Consider the following 7394-nt stretch of genomic DNA (forward strand, 5'->3'; position numbering starts at 1 on the left):
TAGGGTAGCTATAGAAAGGCAGGGATGAAATTATAGGAGAGCTGTTGTGAGGCAAAAGGATAAAAATTTGGGGGAAAGGAGCTGTGAGGGTGTCCAGAAGGAGAAAATGGCCTATGGTAGTCTCTGCCCTGGGAGTTGAGAGTTGTGTGCCGTGGGCAGTCCGGGTGTTTCCTGAGTCAGAAAGACACTCTTCTGCATCTGAGAGCAGGGGCTTGTGGAGCCAGCAGACCTCTTACTTGGAATTGTTATAAACTGACTCAAGAGACTAATGTGAACTACGGTGGAACCTCTGTAAGTTAAAACCCAAGGGACTATGACAAACTGATCAACATTCAGAGGTGGTCAACATAAAGAACTAAGCCTACTATACTGATATGTGGTGCATGTCTGGTCTGTGCAAATTAGGTCAACTTAAGAAGGTAGTCAACTATGGAGGTTCTACTGTACTTATTCCAAAATGAGTCCTTTTGATTATTTTTCCATTATGAAATTTTTCTAGAGTAGTAATTATGGCAACCAACCCTAAATTGTTCAACTGCAACAGGTTGAGGGCATGGTCCCACCCTCTTCTTCATCTTGTTGTTCAAACTTGTTAAGTGTAATGGCTGGATTTTTGGTTGGAACTTATTATTCTTGTGGCCTTCTCTTGTGACTTTTGTACCAAAGCTCAACAGAGCCTCCTGCTGAGCTAGGTGAACCTGTGCATAGTGGTAGAACTTGCAGGCCAAGGGTTTAGGCCCACCTAAGGCCCACAGGAATCCTCACAGCCTCTGGGCCTCTTTTTTATCTTCATGTCAGCTTTCTAGATCGTTTCGCTCTTATGATAAACTCAAGGAGATGCTTGTTTAGGAACAGAGGGGAGAGACAGGATTTATCCTAAAGACCTAAGACAAAGCTGACCAAGTCACCCAAAGTCTCCACAGCCCAAAAGCAGCACCACCAGGTCCATTTTAGCCCAACCCCCAGCCTTGCAAAGTAGAACAGAGAAACTATGATTGAATATCCTGAGTTAGAAGGAACCAAGGAGGTCCCGCCCTGGTAGCAAGAGCAGGTCAGCCCCTTTGTATTTAGAGAAAAGTTCCAGCCACAAAACCCCGACACAATGAATGTTCCTGGACCTTGCCACCCACTTAAACATGCTCCTCTAGGTGTGAGAGGCTATGGTGAGGAGATAGAGCAGACAAGAGGCTGTGTTCTCTATATAGACCTTGAACTTGAGTCAGGCCAAATTTTGCCCAGAAGGGCAAGACTACAATTGCTTCCCAGGCTTCCCCCTTAACTAGTTTGTAGGAGCACCTTCTGAAGCAGCTGTGTGGGACATTTTCCTATTTGGCCGCTGTAAGCACTTTGTTCTGTGCACCTTATACGTCAAATAATCTTCAAGCATTTGTTTCCCACATGGGGCTTTCACATTAGATTATGGCTGTCCAAAGTATCCAACAATTTGTCTCTATCTCTGTCTCCCCCACTGGACTGCAGAGAGGGATGGGGCAGTTTCTGCTGTTTTTTCTTTTGTATCCCTCCTGCCTACTGCACAGGACCTAATACATAAAGGGAGTCTAATAAATGTCAAATACAAAAATAAAGTGATGCTTTCTCATTAGTGCTCTAAGTTCCAAAGTCATCAGGCTTGTCCACTTCCTGATAAACAACAGTTTTTGAATACTTGAAACTTTAATCTCTCTGCAGCCTCTCTAATCCCAACCCCTTTGATATTTCATCCTAGGACATACTTTGCAAAATTCTCCTCATGAACCAGTAAGACCTTGGGTCTCATAAAGGGGTAGTAAAGGCATTTGGGGAAATGTGCTCCTGACCCTAAATAGTAAAAGGCATGCAAAGGATTCTTCCTTCATCTGTTTCACAAGAAATACAGATAAAAAAATTAATAAAATCATGTTCTTAGTACATCTAGTTCAGTACTTCGCACTCTTCAGAGAAGTAATTCTATAAAAATTTAACAATAGCCTCCTTCAAAGAAGTGAGAAGTGCCTCCCCAAGATAGCTGACTCTGATAGACACTAGAGAAATTCTCTGAAATTTTTCTGAAGATTTTCTATGAGCTCCAAAATTGGTGGAACTCTGAGTTCTCTTTGTAGAAAACAGAAACGCTAACCATCCGAAGGGGTGGAGCCATTTCAAAGTAGAAATAAATAACCCTCTTTACCAGCATTCTTCTTCCTATTTCACACAGGTATCAGTGATCCAGTCTTTGCTGAGAGTCTAGTGTGTACACAGGGCCCTTAAGTGTCCCTTCATCTCCCAAGATAAAGATGCTCTGCTCCAGAATCCTCAAAGAACTCAAAATAGAACTTCCATTTAGTCCTGTAATCCCATTAGTAGGTGTCTACCTAGAAGAAAAAGTATCATTTTATCATAAGGACATTTGCACTAGATTACTTATCACAGTCTAATTTATAATCACCCAGATATGGAAACAATCCAAGTATCCATCAACCAATGAATGGACTAAGGAACTGTGGCATTTGTATTCCATGGAGTACTATTCAGCCATTAAAAACATGGGGACTTTATATCTTTTATATTAAACTGGATAAGAAGAAAATTCAATTTAATTCAAGTTGATAGGAAGGAGGGAGGAGATGGGGGGATGGGTGTGCTCCCACTGAATGGGCACAATGTAAGGGTAGATACCACACCTCTTAGGTAGAGGACACAACAACGACAGGAACTTTTTTTTTTTTTTTTGAGACAGAGTCTCACTGTGTCACCCTCAACAGAGTGCCATGGTGTCATATCTCACAGCAATCTCAAACTCTTGGGCTCGAGAGATCTTCCTGCCTCAGCTTTCCAAGTAGCTGAGACTACAGGCACCTGCCACAACACCCAGCTATTTTTAGAGATGGGGGTCTCACTCTTGCTCAGGCTGGTCTTGAACTCCTGAGCTCAGATGATCCACCCACCAAGGCCTCCCAGAGTGCTAGGATTACAGGTATGAGCCACCATGCTCTGCAATAACAGGAACCTTGCCTAACAACACAAACATTGTAACCTAAAATTTTGTACCCTCATATTAATCTGAAATTTAAAAAACAAAAAAAGATGCTCCTTTCCTCAAGGGAGAGGAAGGGACCTCTCCCTTGAGGCCAGGGGGACCTCTCCCATGACCTGCTTTAAAAAGCAGTATGCCAAGGTGTCACATTTCAAGGTAACCCCATCACCCACAGTTTAACACTTAGCTCATATTATCTCCCAGATAAGATTGAACTCCTTTGGAAGACCTAAGTTTTTTTAGGTCTGACTTTTCCAAGCAAAATCATCATATAATACATGCTGATGAATTCCTTGAGTCCTCCCCAAGCCTTCAGCAGAGAAAAGCGCCAATTTCCTGATTGATAATTTACTCACAAAATAGCAAAATCATAGGCTATTAACCAATAGCCTCCCATCTATACTTGCAGGTATCATCAAAACAGCTCTATGAGACAGATAAGGTAAAGCCAGATTCACCACAGACAAATTACATAAAGCAGATCAGGAAAAGTGGAATGATGCCAGCTCCCATTAGGTACATTTCAGGCCAGTAATCACTCACAGAGACCAGCTAGGTGCTAGGTAAACAGCTCCAGGTCTAGAGTGGGAAACATGAAAGAATCATTTTTAAAACCAGGTGGAGAGTGCTATCATAAAGTGTGTGCAAAGCCTGTGGGAGGCCAAAAGACTGAGACTGGCCGAAGCCAGAAGAGCTGTGGAAAGCTTCATAGTGGAAGAGACATATGAGTGTTGAAAAGCGTCAGCTTGTACCAGCAACAAGCAGGGAGAAAGTGGCATGTATCAGGCCATGGAGACACAAGCTCTGGAGTTGTAAGTGCTGAACTGCTCAGAACAGCTGGAGTGGAATATGTAGGGAGGCCTGAGGCCTGCTGAGGTTTAGGACCACCCTATAGACAAAGGGAGGCCCTCCAGAAGACATAAAAACCATCCCTACAGGTCTTATACTGTCACCAGGAAGTGTTCCTGAGGTATTCTGGGGAATCAGACCCTACCTGTGAAGTCTGCACTTCAACCTCCATAACGCAGAATTTTACTTAGGACAATGGGTACTGCAGAGGAAAGTACCCTGTTTCCATCATAGCCATTACTTGTACATGGAACGCTCTAAAACTGGATGCAATGGTTCTACCAGCAATTGAGCCCTGCAATTTCTAACACTATCCTTGATTGTCTCAAAGCGACACTTTGAATAGCACGTATTTTCATATTATCGGAGAAGGTATGAATTTGTTAACTTCTGATAGAAAAGGTATCTAAAGTCATTTGTCTCTGATCTTGTAAACTGTGGCAACTGAGTCGGGGTTCAACTTTTGAAGCTCTGAGTACCAGTACTACATTAAAGTATGAGGAAATGTACTGACTAAAATTGCTTCCCTTGATATAAGTTTCAGAAGATCTTGAACTCTACTCCCCATTCCCTTAAGTAACTGCCTCCTTGCCTTTCTTTTGTTTTGCAGGAATAAAGATTGAGCACATCAGCAGTTTCTCCTCGGCCCCCAAAGAAAGACTAATGGCTCCAAGTGCACCTTGAACCCTCTCCTATTTCATTTTATTTTTATCTTTTGCTGGGCATATTCAAGACCTTTATTTTGAGCAAATAGAGATGACTGATTAATGGTGCAATTTACAAGATGGGCATTTTAAGAATTCCTTCCTTTGTTTACCCTCAGTGCAGATTACCCAGCAATAAGCACAAATGTAATGTCAGTTCCATTCATTAATAAAGCTAGGACTTTTTTTTTTGAGACTTGGCCTCACTTTGTTGCCCAGGCTAAATTGTAGTTTTGTCATCATAGCTTACCGCAATCTCCCACTCCAAAGGAGTTTGGTTGGGCTCCAGTGATTCTCCCTCTCCAGTTTCCCAAGTAGCTAGGACTACAGACACTGACCAGCATGCCCAGCTTATTTATTTATTTATTTATTTATTTGTTGAATAGAGACAGGGTCTCACTACATTGCTAAGGTCGGTCTGAAACTGCTGATCTCAAGTGATACTCCAGCCTCAGCTTTCCAAATTACTGGGAGTACAGGTGTGAGTCACTGCACCTAGCCAAAGTTAGATATTTTTTTCTTGAGATAGAGTCTCAAGCTATTGCCCTGGGTAGAGTGCCATGGTGTCACAGCTCAAAGCAACCTCAAACTCCTGGACTTAAGCAATTCTCTTGCGTCAGCCTTCCAAGTAGCTGGGACTACAGGCGCCCGCCACAACACCCAGCTATTTTTCTGTTGCAGTTGTAACTGTGCTTTAGCTGGCCTGGGCTGGGTTTGAACCCACCAGCCTCATTGTATGTGGCCGGCACCCCAACCAGTGAGCTATAGGTGCTGCGCCAAAGTTAGAATTTTAAATGGACTTTTGCTATTCACGTTTTTGCTTCTTTTATGTGTCAGAGTCAAGATTCTTCTTTTTTTTTTTTGTTTTCTTTTTTTAATTAAATCATAGCTATGTATATTAATACAGTCATGGGGTACAGTGTGCTGTTTTTATATACAATTTGAAATATTTTCATCAAACTGGTTAACATAGACTTCATGTCATTTTCTTAGTTATTGTGTTAAGACATTTATATTCTACATTTAGAAAGATTCACATGTACCCTTATAGGATGAACCATAGGCTTGATCCCACCAATCACCCTCCCTCCACCCATCCTCCCCCCTCCCCTCCCCTCCCTCTCCCCTTTTCCCATATTCTTGGGCTATAATTGCTACGTTTTTTGCTATTGTTGTTGTTGATGACTTTCTTACTTATTGCTAGTTTCTTTTTTTTTAATTTTGGATTAATATGAGGGTACCTAGGATTAGGTTACAATGTTTGCTTTTCTAAGGTGAATTCCAAGTTGCTGCAGTTAGTTCCACTGAAAATTCTTCTTGTTTTAGTGTATTGCCTATCTATTGATTTAAAGACAAAAAGATTTGTACAATTTTTTTTTTTTTTTGACCAGGGCAGGGTTTGAACCCATCACCTCTGGTATATGGGGCCAGAGCCCTACTCCTTGAGCCACAGGCACTACCCTGTACAATCATTTTTTAAAAATAAATAAAACATACAGAAAATATTCATCTTAGCAACTTCTGATAAAAAGAAAAAAGAATACCCTGATTTAAATTTACCACTGATTTTTACCAACCAAACTTTTAAGCTTTAGTTTATGAAACAAGATCATAATTCTTTTCCCCAATTGCTAATACCAAAATTGTTTCAAATCCCAAAAAAGGGGAAGTCCAAAATACCCACCATAGAGCTCCTATGCCTTGGCTTTTGCAGTATTTCTCTGCAGAGGAGCTCGCATGACCTGCAAATCCCTGTTGTCACTCTTGGAGCTATACCAATTACGCTTTTCAATGTATTCTTGGACAAGCTCTGGCACCAAGTAGCAGATGCTCGAGCCCCTCCTGAGAGCTCTCTGGATTTTCATGGACGAGATGTCATTAGAGATCTGCTCGTTCACCAGGTGAATGTTACTCCTGTGCTTCCACAGCACATCAGATCCACAGATGAATTTCCAAGCATCACTTCTAGCCCGTGTAATACATATGAGTCCATAATCTGTGATGATTTGGGTGATATCCTCACTTTTCCACAAATTGGGGACACCAAAGGACCCCAATAAATCTGCCCCACACAGCAACTTTCCTTACTGTCAGCATATCTTTTGGTTTGGGATCTAAGGATTTCTTTTGTCTAGAATCTTGCCTTGAGTCAGTCCACTTCCTCTTCCATCCAGGCCTCTTAGCACAGGTGAGTTCTGTGAGTGGTCACAGTTACTGGCCTCCAGTTTCTCTTGATGGTGTCTTGGCACCTCAACAGTCTCTGGCCACTCCTTCTGAAGACTTTCCCCCGTATCAACTTCCAGCGACTTTGAATTCCTGATGGCAAGTTCTACTATAACTCAGTGATGGGCAGGGATGAGCTCTTTCTTATCACATGCAACACCAACAGGAGAAATTATGCCTTTGATCACTCTGTATTTTCATGTTCTGTTCATTTAGTCCATGGCCAGTTCAAAGAACCTGAGCTGGATGTTGGTGATAGGATTAAAGGAACCACAAGCAAGGAGAACCACTTCTGTCTTCTCTGAATTTTCCATGGTAAGAATTTGAAGTTGTTGATCTAAGTGGAAAACTGTGACACCTCCCTTGATGTTGTGCTTTGAACTTCTTTCAAAAATAATTTATGATTCTTAAAACTTTTCACAGCACACCTAAGATCCTCTCACAGCACACCAGTTGTGCCACAGCAGTGAAAATCACTGCCAACGAAGCTTATTCTTCTTCTGTCTTTGGGCTACTGCTTCTGCAGTGAGGCTAACTTGTTTTACAAAGGAAATTCTTTGAATCTGAAGAGTTTTACAAAGTCAACTATTGGAACCATTCCAACT

At 41.8% G+C, this 7394-nt stretch overlaps 1 pseudogene; it reads right to left on the reverse strand.

Annotated features, from left to right (window-relative positions):
• Positions 1-6260: 6260 nt before the first annotated feature.
• Positions 6261-7103, reverse strand: LOC100941929 (annotated as a pseudogene).
• Between the last annotated feature and the right edge of the window lie 291 nt (positions 7104-7394).

Source organism: Otolemur garnettii, unplaced genomic scaffold (genome assembly GCF_000181295.1).
Source record: "Otolemur garnettii isolate 467f Iridium unplaced genomic scaffold, OtoGar3 scaffold00005, whole genome shotgun sequence".
NCBI classification, from domain to species: domain Eukaryota; kingdom Metazoa; phylum Chordata; class Mammalia; order Primates; family Galagidae; genus Otolemur; species Otolemur garnettii.